The sequence below is a fragment of the Gracilinanus agilis genome, chromosome X, assembly GCF_016433145.1.
Source record: "Gracilinanus agilis isolate LMUSP501 chromosome X, AgileGrace, whole genome shotgun sequence".
NCBI lineage: Eukaryota > Metazoa > Chordata > Mammalia > Didelphimorphia > Didelphidae > Gracilinanus > Gracilinanus agilis.
In genome coordinates this window covers 2,618,659-2,635,635 of record NC_058136.1, presented here as the reverse complement: position 1 = coordinate 2,635,635, position 16,977 = coordinate 2,618,659, and positions in this window count along the sequence as shown.

Here is a 16,977-nt window from a genome sequence, read left to right as displayed (position 1 = left end):
TTTGCTCATTTCTGAGGTATAAATGCTCACACTAAAAATTTAACAATTGGCTCTCATGAGTCAATATAAGCTGACATCTGTAAAGTCCTGACTTCATGGGTTCACAATAAATGTTCTTGTCTAATTTTGGTACTCGGGGAACAAAGGCAGAAGCTCAGACTTGAGCACAACCTTGTAACAATGTACCTGTACAAGAAAAACTCTTCTGGTTACTTTACCCTGTTCAAGTTCTGTGTCACTCTAGATAAAATTACATTTAACCACACAAATCCAAGTAGATAGAGTTTGTGGTATCTTTTGTATCTTCTTTCTTCCAGCAAATGGTATTATGGTCCACTTATATAATTATATTTTGTTAATATGTACAAGCAGACATCCAATTTCAGAAATAAATCAATATCACCTACAAAAGCATATCCAGAGCAGGAACAGATGAGATGACTACTTTTTTTTTCCTTATTGAAAAAAGAAAAAAAGCCCCAGGGTGAGATAAAAAGTAATTTTATTAGATGAATCCCTTTTTTGTATCCATAATATGGCTGGGTAAAAAGCAAAAGTTTAAAGATTTTTCTTTGGATTTGTTTTGTGAAATTTGATTCAATTTTCTAATGACTTTCTATGTTACACGTAAGTTACACCTTTTATATCTATAGCATGATGTCCTTTAGAAATGAATTGGCTGTAATAGAGAGGCGTCGATGTTCTCTTTGGGTATAATTTCAGCTCCACTAACACAAAAGAGGTTGGAACTAAATCATTTTTATCCATCATTGACTATAGAGATGATACCAGGAAGAAAAATACAGAAAAGATAGAAAAGGAGAAGAAAGGTGGCAATGAAAGAAAGGAAGAACAAAAACGTGGCCTTTGAACAGTTCACAAATTAAAGCATTAGCCCCCAATAAAACAAAGTTAAAACTTTTAACCAAAAAAGATCATAGAAAATGTGCAGATAAATGTCAAGTTGTGGCATGACAGTTTGGTGTTGACTTGATCATACCTGCTAATTACTCTTGCTGAATATTAATGGAAATCATAGATCCTTTTGCATATTAAATCCATTTCAATCAAAAAAAAGAATTTAAAGAATCTGTTTATAAAGCATTATTTGAGAAGCTGGAGGCCTTGAGTATGGATTTAATATTCAGCCTTTTGCTTTTCTCTGGGGAAATAGGGGCCTTATGGTCTCCATAACTGTTTTCCAGATTAGTTTCCAGATTTTGATGGTTTCCTAGGAGCATGACAAGAATGTTGGGCATTCTTAGGAAAAAATAATGAAAAAGCAAAAAGCCTAGGTGACTATACCATAGTGGTTAAGTTATGGTTGGTTCTAATTAGGTAGTCATAATGAGACAAAGAATTTATCTGATTTCATACCATTATGCAATTATGATATCCTTCTTGTCAAAAACCATTTGATAATTTTTCTCTCCCACAAAACAAGCACATAGTTCCAAGTAGACAGGAAGGAATTCTGAAGGAGAAAGACTTAATTGCTAGAGTAACTACAGTTCATTTTGCTTCTTATTCCAGGGCTAAGATTCTAATTTATTTGTTCTCAAGCTTGTAGAGACACCATCTAATGTAATCTCACAATGGCACTATCAAGTAACTGTGGTTTCACAAATATTCTTGTAAGCAGAGGAAGTGAGTGTAGTGTAAGTAAGGAAACTAAGAGGAAAAAAGCATTTAGGAATGTTTCATATTCAAAATAAATCTTGGACAAAACTGAGTTAGGCTGGCACTACTGTTCTTTGAGTTCAGCAAATCATTATTTGCCATCAAGGCTATTTTTAGTACTAGACGATCCTCCAGGAATAAACTGGTCTTTTAAAACATTTGGGGTTGAAGAGAAAGCAGACTGGAAACTAATCTCCTAACAACTGCCTATTACACATTTTATGGGTGGCTCTTGGCCAAGATTAAAAATGACCCCCTACTAATGGAAGACAACATTGCAAGGCTGGAAGCATTCACTGTTAGGAGCATTTTGTTTTACTTTATAGTGTAGTGTAGCTACTAAAACTAAAGTTATTAGTTTTGTTTTAAAATCTCTGCATCCAATTTTGTTATCCTAAAAGATGGTCCATACGCCTAGCAGATGATTTCACAGGAATGTTTCCATCTTTAAATGTTGATTTTGCTCTGTCTACAAGGTGCAAATGATAAGAAATTGGGACTGGTCATACTATGGCAAAAGCAAAGGAAAACAATTCAAAATCATTTTTGGTGGAAGTAAATTGGTGCAAATGGATGTGAGGGAGAGTATCCTTTTTTCCTTTTGACCTCTTTTTTATTTTTTTAAAGTGTATGTTACCATGTTTTAGAAATTTGTCTAAACTCATATCTTTCCACTAGTGTTCAAATTCACAATGTATCTTATTTGAGTTGCATCTCTAGTTCATTGAAGACAAACAGAAAGTCATCTGAGTCAAATATTTTAAAGTATTTGTTTCACATAGATGCAACTGAACAATGACCCTGTCCTTAAGGAAAGACCAACTTCATTTAAGTTTATGGCAACGATAAAAATAAATGACAAATTTGATTTGTCTTACAGTTGATTAAAAATATTAGGTAAACAGTGGTCTCTAAAAACTGCCTAGTAAGACTGGTTTAATGATTTTTATAACAACTTGGATTCTCCTCATCAAGCTTAAATAGCAGGAAGATAGACCTGGTAGGATAGGGTTTGGGGGGAGTTTGTTCTCTTCTGTTCTATCCCTCTATAGGGATATTGGGCTTTTTGCCTAGATTTAAGATAGATGAACCTTGCCTGTGTTGAGATGGAAAGAATAGGTTAACTATTTTATTTGTAGAGATAACATGGCATAATGGACAGAGAACTGGCATCAAAGACAGTAGAACTGTTCAAAATGTGCCTTTGACAAATGTATAAAACCAGAGATAAATTACCTAAACTCTCATCACTCTTCTAAGACTAGGAATTCTTTAAATTTTTTCTGTTTTCTTTAAATAATTTTGGGAAGCCTATGGATCCCCTCTCAGAAGAATGTTTTGAAATATATAAAATAAAATACATAGTATTACCAAGGAAGTCAATTATGTCAAAGTACAGTTACCCAACCCATTAAATCATAGACCCTGGGTTGAGAACTTTTGATTCAGGGGTATAAATTCAGAGGAGGTGTCAGTTTGCACTGCTTAAGGGAATTTTCTCATTCAGGAGTTCCATACATTAATGGAGTCACCGGTCCGGTTGGTGGTAACTGTCTATATATGAGTGTGATTGAGTATTCAACAAGAAGTGTCTTTTGTGCCATCTCTATCTTCTCTCTCGGAGCCTCCATCATCTGGTACCTCATTTTCCATTTCCCAGGGTCTCATTCTCCATTACCAAATGTTCTTCTCTATTCCCAAAAAGCCAGTGTCCTGCAATATGCTTAGACAACTTCTGGGGCAACAAAACTTTTTTCCACTGTATTCAATTTCCATTCCCTTAGGGCCTTCCTTTCTAGGGTTAAATTAATCCATGCAAAGTAAAGAAACAACATGCAAAACATTTTCTTCTGAATAAGTGGCATGATACCACAAAAGGGCAAGGCAATTTTAGGCACTGTGCTTTCTAAAGTCAATTAGATTTCCAGACAGTTTAGTAAAAGATTGGGGAAATATTCTTGATAAGGGACATCTTTTGAAGCCCCTAAAATCTCCACACATAGGAAACTAAGCATTTCGAGTACATACAGGGTCATTGTTGACAGTAGACAAATATTAATAAATCAAAGTACTTCAGTGATCATGATGAGCTTCCTAAAAGGAGTGGCTACTCTCTTAAGAGATGCAGAATATGTTTCAGTAAATTCACATGAAACACTTAGTACATTTTAAAAAATGAGAGAATACACACACTTCAGAAAATGTTAAAATTGTTGAAATTTGGGGCAATATGTCAATAATCAGGGATCAGAAGCAAAAGGGACAAATAAGATTTTCTGAATATAAAAAAATAGCCTACAGCATTTCCCTTTTTAACTGCCAGTCCCTGAGCAACCAAAGGGAGCCGGGAGATCACGGCTATAAATCCTGTTAATCAGTCTACTTCTCTTTTCCAAATCTACATCCTGTTCCTAGAAGTCGTGTAATTTGATCCTTCCAGTGAGTATGACTTGCCTTAATAGCAGGAACTAAAGTACATTTGAAAACAACATGATAATGTAGTGGGCAAAGTTGAAAAAAGTCAGTTCAGGTTTTTCTAAACCCAAGAATGGTGCAAAAAAATATTTCTTAAAAGAGAGAGATGCAATCTTGAGGGAATGCATTTAAAAATAGTAAAGAAACTCTTAAAAAATAAACTTTGTACACAGTCTAGTACTTGGGAGAAACCAGAAACATTATATTAAGAATTAAAAACAGTTGGGAGAAAGATTGAAAATTTGCTTAATAAACACTAGACATAAGGACTACATATAAGATCAACTTTTAAGGAAAAATACTCTTCCTTACAAGAAGCATCTTTTAGAAGGATAATAATAATAATACTAATTATCAGGTCTCTAAGTCCTCAAACCAACTGGTCATTCATTTATCTGTGGGTGACTATTGTGTGCTAATCAGCCAACCAATCCCCCAAAATTCATTCATTTCCTATTATGTACCACACATACTGTGCATTTTGCACTGTCATTCAGCATTTAACTTCGACAGCCTTCATTTACTCAATTTGGGTCAGCTAACTCCATCAGCCTGGTGATTCCCATTCATTTTCCTCAACTATTATTATCCTATGTTTGTTGACCCAGTACTGGACACAGTGCTGATTCCTTCCCATTGTTGTAGGCTTGTCATTGCTATCTTGGTTTGACTCTGGCTTTCCCATTCCCAAGAGGAAACATGGCATAATAAGATCTATATTTGGCTTTATGACCTTTATAATTTTTGTCAATGATTTGGATAAGGGCATAGATAGTATGCTTCTCTGATTTGCAAATGATACAAATTTGGGAGGGATGGCCAACACTCGATAATGGAGTTAGCACTCAAAAACGTCTTGGAAGGCTAGAACACTGAGTCAAATTTGAAAAGACAGATAAATAAATGCTTGCATACATTCCATCCTCTTCCCCAGGTACTCCTTGAGGAAATTTAAGTCTGATGCAGTGTGAATTTCCTTTTTGTACTGAATAATACATACTTTTCAAAGATGGGAATCTAAAGTAGATAAATCAATTGACTCACCTTACTGATTACAAAACAACTTATATTTTCTGACTATAATCAACCAACCATAGTGGTCTGATGATGGAAATTAGCATAGCGTATCTAGTATGAGAGATGTTCAGTAAAAATATGGCAGTAATTTAATTACATTGACCACTTGGCCTTTCTGTCCCCCCCTGCTAGAGAGAGACAGTGGTAGTGTTGATGAAGAAAAGGAATGAAGCTACCCAAATCAACAAAGTTCCTTACTTGTTTTATTTTACAAAAGTAGGAAGTATTAATGTCAGTTCATGTGGTGATGTCATGGGAAGACAACACTTAGTATTTATACCTCTGAAACATCAATTCTCTATAGGTCTATGACCAAATTATCATATATAGGTACTAGCAAAAGTGTTGTTTAGCAGAAAGACTTTCAGAAGACTAGGATTGAAATTTCTGTTCTTTTATAAATTTAAACCTCATTGATATTTAATTTTTGGCATCATCATCATCTTTAATTATAGTTTTTTCACTTTTTTTCCACTTAGAACCATTTCTTATGAATAATAAGCAATAAAACAGGAAAAATAAAAATAGTTTTGCAATGGCAATCAAAATCTCAACAAAGTCTGATATTATAGTGTTCCATATATAGACCTGTCACATCTGCAAAGAGAAGAAGTAGGTACATTCTGATATCTTATTTTGGGGATCAATTTTGGACCTTATGACTTTATAGCAAATTATGATTTTTATTATTTTGTCTAGATCTATAAGATATTCTCTTGGCGATTTGATTGGTATAACACTAAATTAGCACATAGATGTAGACATTATTACTATTTTTCTTATATTGGGGCTATCTAGTCATAAGCACCAAATTTCTCTCCAATTATTTACTAAGGCATACTAGATTGACTACTATTTGCTTTAAACATTTTATAATTACTTTTAATGATTTCCTTTTCTGTTATTTCTTCTTGAATTTTGTTATTGCTTTTCAGAAATGCTGTTAATTTGGGAGTTTACTTTGTATCTTGATAAGCACCTATTAATGGTCTATAAATTTATTTACTGATTATTTAGAATTTAATAAAGTAGATTCTCATGCTAAATAGGTAGGGGCCCCCACTTTTATCTATGTTCATGTATTTAATTAGTTTACCCTCATTTTACTGATTAATAACATTTGAAAAATTATGTCAAATGATAGCAAGGAAAGGGGCTTCCTTGTTTTGCTCTTGTATTTAAAAGGAAATTTTCCTGAGTTTCTTTATGACTTATAATACTAGCTTTTAGTTTTAGATTTTTTCATTCATATTGAGAAAAATTCTATGTTAAAGCTTTATTATAGCAAAATGGATATTGTATTTTGTCATATCAAGTCCCTGTTTGAAAGTTTAGTAGCTATGTGATCATTATTAATTCATTTACTTTCCCATCTATAAAATGGAACACAACCTACTCCATATGTAGACCAAATTGGAAAAGGGAAGACTTAGAGCTGACATGAAAGCTGTCTTCATGTATTTAAAGAGCCATCAAATGAACAAAGAATGCTCAATGCACTTCTTGGCCCCAGAGGAAGGAACTAGGTACCATTGTTGCCATTACAGAAAGACAGTTTATTTACTGTTAATTGGAATTTACAGTTAATTGGAAGAGGTATCTTGGTGTGATTATATTTAGTTTGAACTCATTGTCTGGGCATTTACCTGGTTGAAATGGAGGAATAAGAGACATGGGAGATTTGCTCTCCCATGTCTCTTAGAGATGAAGTAAAGTTTGCCTTTTCCTTTCTTGGGCATTTGATCTATAGAGGCCAAGCTACATAAAAGAGAGAAAGAGAGAGCCAGCTTTGGAGTTCAGAAAAACTAGGGGTTTTCTGACACGTAATTGTTGCCTGACATGTGAGCATTTCACTAGCCATTTTTAGTATCTCAGTGACTCAGATAGTCTATAGGCGTAATCTGAAGAACAGTCATATATCAGGACTGGTAGAGAAGTTTACTCCCTAGAAATTCCCTCCCCCTTTTGTGCCACTTTATTGCTGATCATCTGCTTTAGAAATGGATGAATACCTCTCAATAATGAAGCTAAACCCTGTTGCTATTTCACCTTAGTCCTAACAATTATTGATGATATCATTTGTTCTTTTTTTCATTTTTGAGTTAATATCAGTAAAATGGGGTGAAAATGCTGACATTTTACAAGCATGTTGTGATAAACGCCTAGCAGCTGTGATGAGAAATCTCTTGGAAAACAGAAGGTACTAAAAAGAAAATAAAGAGGCCCAAGAGAGAACTAGTTTCTCTCCTGAGCTAGTTATATAATTCATATTTATTGAGTGTCAGTAATGCATGAGTCAATATAGAGAATATAAAAGTAATTTTAATTTCACTTCAATTCTCATTAATCTATCATTTCTAATGAATTCAATTGTTAATTCTTGCTCACCTCTAATCAGGTTGTTTTAAGTGTGGCAATTTCTATAATTTTATTAATGGAATGGTGAAATAAATGTGAAAGAATGTCACAATTTGGATCCATTTCTTTAGGAATGCTGGCATTCATTCCCAGTAAGATATCTGAGAACAGCAGTCTATTTCACAATGATGTGTAGCAAAGTAGAATACCAATTTTTAGTATGGCAACCTGTCAACTAATATCATTAATTAAAAAATCTTTTTGAATACTTCCTAAAGTAAAATATCTTTGGAAAGAAAGGAAATCTACTCCCCTGGGGATTTCTTCAGGATAAACATTCTGAGCCTTCATCTTTAAAACATTTGTACCTATGCAGAAAACCCCAATATAAACATACAGATACCACACATAAAAGGAATTCATCAAGTGCTCCATAATAAAGGAACTCTAATTAATGAGTAACAAAAAATTGGGGGAAAAGTACCCACTTTTGCAAATTCCTTTGGTTAGTTACAAATACCTGGACACAAAGCTTCCAAAAAGAAGGTGAAAAATGCAAAGTGGTCATCATTTATGGGCATAGACATATGTAAAACCATGGTCTTGAAACCAGATCAAGTGGCCAAAGGCTATAGGAAAAATGGTACTAATGCCCTAGAATACTCTTGATTATTCATAGCTACTTATAAAACTCCTTAATATAAATTGTTCCAAATACTTTTCTTCTTTTAACATTCTTGTTTCCTAATTTTTCTTCCTTAATACACAAAAATTTGAAAAATGCTTGAAAGAGCAAGTCTAAAAGCAACAATAATGGAACAATAATTAACTTTTAGAAGGGCCCAAAAAAGTTTCCATGAAGAAAAGGAGAAAAAGCAGGGTCTAAAAAAAGTTATTCCAAAGATATACAAATCATAGAATGACAATAGGACATTATTAAACATAAAAACCTATTCTGATGGCAGGATGGTGAGATTTTAAGGTTAATTGTGTAATATAGAATTTATAATTGTGTTTAAAGTCATAAAGGAAATATTGGGAAGAAAAATCACTGGATCCATATACTATATTAAGCAGAACAAAAAGCCTTTGGGACATCCTGTTTCCATATGTTTACTACTAATGGAAGTTACAAAACAAAACAGATAAAATGAACCTTGCGGAAAAAAATGTTTATTTGTAATGACTTATTCCTTAAACTTATTGCATCAAATTATTTGGAGTTCCTAATGAATAACCTATTGTAAAAAAATTGACAAAGAATGAGGGAAAGGATCAAATCCAGCATAACTACCTCAAATTGGATATCAGAATATCAACATTAAAAATATGGATCATGACAACATAGAGATCAAATATTTTCCTTGACCACATTTAAGCCATTTTAAACTACTGCTGGCCACTCACTAAAACAAGTTCTTAATTATACCAATAGTTCATTGAATGAAACAATTTAAACATATTTGAGGGCTTATTTGATTTCCTCAAGTTTAACATTAGAAATAAAAGAAAACGTAGTGTCCTAAGGGCTGTTTTTTAAATGGCTTCTGTATTTTGATGGTTTTCATGATTTCTGTGTTTTCTAAGTAGACAGATTCATGGCTTTCTGCCCCTGAAAAAGTACTTGCTATCCAAGTTCAAAGAAGAGAACTACTTGAATTGATCAATGCTGTAAAAAGGCTTATCATAGCAAGAAGAGGCAAAAAGTTATTGATGAGATAGTTTTAAGTCTGAAGCAGCTTCTTGTATTATCTTGGATTTGATATCCTAATTCTAGTCAGTAAATAGTGGTCTAAGGAAACATAATTTATAATGTAAAGCTGACAAAGTAATTGAAGAAGACAGTCGATAACCTAAATGTAAAAGACTGTTCAATTAACCACTTCATTGGAAGATTCTGCCACTACTGCATTCTATAAACTGAAACAAAGAAGTATTTACTCTATACCTAAAGCATTAACTCTGTTGACTTTTTAGTCACCATTTTCTAAATTGATAGAAAAAATTAAATGGCTCTACAATTTAGACAGGGGTATATATATTTTTGGAGGGTAATTTCCCCACCAAGGGCCAGATATCCTCAACTTTCTAGAGACAAATGATTTTGGAAGTGAAGGCTTAAGTCACCACAAGGACCATATTTTGGAAGCCCTGGTTCTAGAAGGTTCTACCCTGGCCTCTGGGAATTCATCAGTTGGCAGAAATTACATCTTGACCCTAGGGCCCTGTTGCAGAAACTATTCTTTTTTCACCCTTGTGAGTGCTAGTCTAGAATCAACAGGGTCTATCAATGATAGTAATAGTGATTGTTAATGTCTTCTGAATTAGCCTAAAGACAGAAATATTCCTCCAGGTTAACCTCATAATGTTCTAAACCTCAAAGCAGATCCAGGAATATCTAAAGTTACCTTAATAATTAATGCACAGAAGCTGGATTCTGTGGTTTGCCACAGGTCAGCAGGGTGCCAGAAAAATAACAACCAACAAAGCAAAACACAAAAAGCCAGCAAATGTTCAATGAACCTGCAGATGCCAAGGTAACAGTCTTCTGCTTTTGTTTTCAATAAGATGAAGCCTACATTTGTACTCTTTTTAGCACATCAAAGAGTTTAGTTCTCCAGTGGCCCCCCACTTAAACTCTGAGAAATTCCCATGAAAATTCCAAACATAAACAAAACTCTCAATGAAATAAAAAAAAAAAGAAAATAAAAAACCACATTAAAATCAATCCCATTTTAGAAAGAAATGTGAAATTTTAAAATGCACTAAACAAACGCATACACATATGTATTTAAGGAGGGATAGGTGCTAGACTTGCATTTAGAATAAACTTAGCTTGAATGAACATTAACTGAATTTATTCTGGCTTAGAATACAGTGCAAATACTCCTAGGGAATGCCACAATTATCAGTCTATAAATCTCCTGAGGCAAAATTAAGAAAGCCATTAAATTTTGATTAACAACAATTGAGAGTTTTTCAAACATGCATTTTTCCTTTTCCTTTTACAAATCAGCAAGAAAAGAAGCATTTCTCTTGCCACACAATGGACGAATTCTGAAACAGGAATGAGTGGGTCAAGGATTCGCAACATGTATGGTACTAGGATGTATCTTTTCAGCTAAATGCAGAAGAAAGGAAAGTCACATAATTTAAATTTTCTAGTTTCTGCAAATGAGCTATACCAGACACAAGGACTGCTCATTGACACCAGCTTTCCAGCCCATGAGTCCTTATCTTTGTTTTTCTGTGACTTGAATATATACATTACTGGGTTACATCAGGTTTCATGACTACAACTAAACTTAGATCTGAGTAAAAAAGGCAGCTGTGTATGCAAAGAGCCAATGGCAATTGAAGAAACCCCAAAGCAAGGGGGAAACAAAAAATTGAATTTATAGCCAAATATGGCACAAGATATAGATTGTAGGTGCCCATGGGCACAAAGCAGGAAATGTCCCATAAATTAAAAATGGCTCTTTTGGTTCAACATTTCAATAAGAGACTTGCTAGGAAAATGCAGGTGTAGTTGCAGGAAGCATAGAGTCAGGCAGTGAGAAAAATCTCTACTTTCTTAGTCAGTTTTAATATCCTAGCCTAGCCTTGAGGTTAAGGGGAGTTGGGTCACAAGAAGTATAGACAAATATTTGATAGAAACTAATATTCAAGCTAGTTAGAACAGTCTGTAAGTGCCTGAGAGCCTGGCCTCTAGAAGTAGTGATTTTTAAATTTGCCAATTAAATATGGCCCAGGGGGAAAATCCTTAGGAATTCCAGGTCAAAATATTATTCTTCTCTATTACTCCCAAATCACAGACTTCACTGTCTTGAATTTAATGATAAAGTCAAAGAAACCATATTCCCTACATATTGGCCAATGTATATTATAAATCATCTAAATAAAACCAAATTGGATTGCTGTCCATGTCCATCAACAAGGTACATTGATTAGCATCATCTATTTTCTATTATACAAGAGCGATACTAATATAAATTATAAATACTAGCAAAAAATAAAATTAAGAATTTTCAAAAATATTCTAAAATATTTAGCATGATTTTCTTTTTCCTTTTCCAAGTAATTTTAATTAATAAACTTTGACTATAATGACAATATTAGTTACATGCTATTTAAAGATATTTAGCCAATGTACAAACATTAACGGAATAACTACTAGTATTATATTCCCATTTTCTGATTGTTTTTTACTTGTCTATACAACACTCTTAAAATTGTATGATCAAAATAAGCCCACAAACTATGCTCTGATGAATCTATGTTTATTAGCATGTGATAAAGAACAGTTAATTCTTGATTTCAACTAGAATAATGAAAAACATTGCCACCAGTAGTACAAAATATTACCTAATCTGCCATCAGTGTGTCAGTACTGAAGAAACTGGCCTGAGTGTGTTATTAGTTAGAAGTGTCTGAATCCTAGATGGTCAGTGTGAGAGATAGATAGCATCCAAAGAGCCACTAGGATGGTGAATAGCCTCAAGATCAGGCCAAAAAGGAATGTTTAGCCTGGACAAAATAATTTTAATGAGGATATAAAAACAATTGATATGTATAAGATTTTAAAGTTTAAAGTTTATAAAGTACATTATACATATACTTAAGTCTCAAATATAGTTGTGCCTAAATATATTATAATAACCATTTCTTACAGATGAAGAAATTAAGGTTCATAGATTCTCAAGGTTACTCAGTAACTATCTGTCAGGTTTTGAATGCTTGTCCTTTGACAGCATGACCATCTTCTAAGAGCACCATACTACTAACAAGTCTGTTTATTTTGCTTATATTTTTAATCATATAAAAGACAGTTGGAAATAACTAAAGAGAAAAGAAATATATGTATATTCAAACTTTATATAGTCCATACTTTATTAGAAAAGAAAGGTCCCACCTGTTTCCATGGAACATTCTGGGGAACATACATTCTTAATGCTAATCAAAGATACTAATTTTTTTTAAAACCCTTGTACTTCGATGTATTGTCTCATAGGTGGAAGAGTGGTAAGGGTGGGCAATGGGGGTCAAGTGACTTGCCCAGGGTCACACAGCTGGGAAGTGGCTGAGGCCGGGTTTGAATCTAGGACCTCCTGTCTCTAGGCCTGACTCTCACTCCATTGAGCTACCCAGCTGCCCCAAAAGATACTAATTTTTGATTGCCTACACATAACTTATTGATGGAATGGTTTTATTTCTGAAGCAGCTTCTTATGTTATCTTGGATTTGATGTCCTAATTCTAGTCAGTAAATAGATGGTCTAAGGAAACATAATTTATAAGGTAAACCTGACAAAGTGATTGAAGAAGATAGTCTATAAGTTAAGTGTAAAAAATCATTCAATTAACCACTTCATTGGAAGATTCTGCCACTACTGCATACTATAAACTGAAACAAAGAAGTATTTACTCTATACCTAAGACATTAGGGAAAACAACAAAAGGAACATTTATTCAGTGCTTATATGTGGAAGATGCACAAGGGATAAAAAAATAAAGCAAAATCAAATCTCCTGTCCTCAATGAGCTTACCTTTTCTAATGGGATGGAGAGATTTAAAACTCTGTCAAGACTCATCCAGAGTCCTTCTTTAACAAGAAGGAAAGTCTCACACTGAAAGTCCTTGTCAGTTTCTGATTCAATAGAGACCATTTCTAAAAATTATATCAGGTGCTCTCATGCCACCTACCCTCAGACAAAGGTGACAAACTAGAGATCTGGGATACAAATAAATAGCACCAACTTTCCAGGGATCCTAATGAAACATTAAATTCCTGAAATCCCAATGAATGCAATTCATATAAAAGAAGTTCTGGAATGAAAATCCTACCACATAATAGGGAAGGTCAATCTTATGTCTGCTGCTTCATGAAAGAAATGTTTTGATCACAGATAATGGAATTGATTGGCACAAGCTTCTGACAGTCTTGGTTTGTTTTGAGCTCTATGCCAACTCAAAATATCCTGAAAATGAGATGTCCATTTTAGCTGGCATTATGCCCCTTAGAACTATTCATTCAACAAATATTTATAGAGCTCTCACTGCACAAAATGTTGTTCTAGGTGTAGCTTCCAATTGAAATGGTATTTATGCAATGTCAGTTACTTATAATGAGCAAGAATCACAAATCTGGAGCCAGTAGACCATTGACTACTAAAGAGGGAGCCAGCTTGAATCAAATAGAGAGAGCTGATTATTAAATTTTCAGTGTGAGCATCTACCCTTTGGAATAAGCAAACACTATAAATTAGGGCTTGACACTGCTTTGTTGATGGTCTACTCTAGACTTAAAGTAGTGGGAAAATGTTGATAACAGATTAAATTCAAGAGCATGTTTGCAATATATTCATTCTCCCCACTCAGAGAGTCAATTGTTAAACTTTATTGTCAGATTATGGGCTATAACACATATCATGTTTTTTGTTTAGACAAATAATATTAACAAGTTTTTGAAAAGTAAAGTAATAATAAAACAGATTCTGTTAATTCAAATAGAAGAAGGCTGTTGAGTCCAGAGCCACTGATCTAGAAGACATTTATCAACAAGAAAAAGATTATGAATGTGCCAGTTACCCTTGAACAAACACAGACTATTCATAACTCCATCCAGGCGTCTTCCAAGAAAGTGCCATGGTTTACAAGAGAGAAAAGGTGATAGACTAATAGATACAGATACCCAAACACTTACATGCATGCTGCTGATAAATCACTAACATCAAGGATCACTCTTGGAAGGGATAAAAAAAAAAACAAAAAACCTTTTTATCATTTGTTTCTATGATAGTTTATATAAATCCAGTCTAATTTAAAAACTAATATTTATTGTTTTTTCCACACTTTTTCCTAAATCTGAAAAAAGTTTAAAGTCATGCTATCAAAACTAAGAGGTGAATTTGTCTAATGTCTAGTTTTTGGTGTCTATCATTATATTATATGTTTGCTTTTGTTATTTCAAATACTGTTTATTTTCTCTAAGACTCTATGCCTGAGGGGGCAGCTGGGTAGCTCAGTGGATTGAGAACCAGGCCTAGAGATGGGAGGTCCTAGGTTCAAACCCGGCCTCAGACACTTCCCAGCTGTGTGACCCTGGGCAAGTCACTTGACCCCCATTGCCTACCCTTACCACTCTTCCACCTACAAGTCAATACACAGAAGTTTAGGGTTTAAAAAAAAAAAGATTCTATGCCTGAAAATGACAGAAATGCCACTAAAACAATGGTGCAGACTGGGTAGCACCTCATGACCCCCAAAATCAGGCTTTCCAAGATGTGAGTAACCAAGAAAGAAGTGACTATAATTATAATTAAATTCAATTAACATTTACAAAGCTCCTACTATATTCCAAGCACTGTGGATACAAATAAGAAAAAGAAAGATGTCTTTCCCATAAGGGGCTTACAAATTAAAAGACAAATTACACAGATTCAATTGTATAAGCTTATCTAGGAACATAAACCTTTAAAATGAAATTATTATAAAGCATTGATTAAGATTGCATTTCATAGCATTTGGGCTGAGCAATAACTTACAGATAATGACTAAATTCCTCATTCTATAGATGTGAAAGCAGATACCCTAGAATTATCTAAGTCTACACAATCCATATATATATATATATATATATATATATATATATATATAACAGAACCAGGATAAGGCTTCTTTAAAGCAATTCTTCAGTTTTCCTACTGTGCCACCTGTGACTTCCCAAGAGAAAAATATTTTTTAAAAATTCCTAAAATCTTCCTATGAATTATAAAAAGGTTCCTTCATTCTAGAAATTAAAAACTAAGTTCTAGTTTTAAGAGATAAGCTATCCTCATCCCATATGCCAAGTTCTTGAACACATGCTATTTGATTAAAATGCTATCATAATATTTGAGATCAGAAAACAAAAGAAAAATAAAGCCGGTCAGTCTTACAGTTTCATAGTAAACTTTAATAGATCTTCAGCAGATTTTTTTGGTGCAAATTTGTTATTTTTCTCAGGTCAAAATAAAAAAATACTAACTCTGAATTTTTTTGACATTAAAAGCCTTTCTGGAGTGTATGTACTACTGTGGCTTTGGGATTCGAAAATAGCTTGAGGCCAGAAGTCATAAGATGTATTGCTAAAAAAGGCCTTGGAAAGTTATCAGGTGTTATCATGCAGGACTGAAGCTGAGAGATGTTGAATAATTTACACAAAGTCACACAGATAGCAGTGGGAAAAGAACCAAGACATTCTGACCAAAGATTTAATAGTCAGTTAGTTTTTAGTTAGCTAGATGGTTCAGTGGATTGAGTGGTGGGTTTGGAGTCAGGAGGATCTAGAGTCCACAGACATTCACTAGTTAGGTGACCCTGATCAAGTCATCTAACCTCTATTTGACTAATTTACTGGAGAAGAAAATGGCAAACCACTACTGCCAAGTAAACTTTGCCAAGAAATCTCCATACATAAAGTCATGAAGAGTTGGACATGACTGAACAGGTTTTCAATCAGTCCATTGCTACTTGTTTATAATTCACCAGAGCTAAGACATTTATCTTAATTCTTAGCACTCTAAGTTAGCTCTTATATTGCTTCCATATGGAAAAAAAATGGCTTTTTGATACTCTTGATTAAAAATCATCTTCCACATTTTTAGTCTTTTTTTTCAGAGCAAAGTCTAAGGAAATCAAGGAAAGGGAGATTATGACTGTGATGTTTTCAGATCCATTAATATGGTTGCCTTTTTTCCAATTAAAAAAGCTACTCTTGTCAGATAGTATTATTTATATCTCTCCAAAGGTAGATTAAATAATTTACTGATGATTAAGAGTACTTGCTATTCTTTCTTTAATAATCTCTATAGTCTTGTATGTAGTGGTTTTAGAATATTATTAAAGGACAAATAACTTCAATAGAAAATTTGAATTTTGCAAGTCAGTTGAACTGAACAAAGCAGCTTCTAAGTGAAGATATAGCATTGATTTTGAACATTAAACATAGAGGAAAAACAATTAGCAAATTATCACCAGTGTCTTCTTATCCTTTCACTAACAAGAATAACTGTTTGCTAGTTAAAATTGGAGGTTATTATTTGATTATTTGCAAAACTATATTTTATATGTGGAAGCTAGTCTTATTAAATATTTTCTCATGACAACCAATCTGACTTCATGCAAAAATCTTCAATTTGAACAGATTTGGGTTTCAAATCTGGTCTCCAACAAGTCCTAGGTGTGTGACTTTGGGCAAGTCATTTAATCCCTAATTTAGCACACTTCTTTTTTGGAAGTGATATGAGAATTGATTCTATAACAGAAAATTAAGGGTTAAAAATAAAAAATATGTACAGCATGGGGCAGCTGGGTAGCTCAGTGGAGTGAGAGTCAGGCCTAGAGACA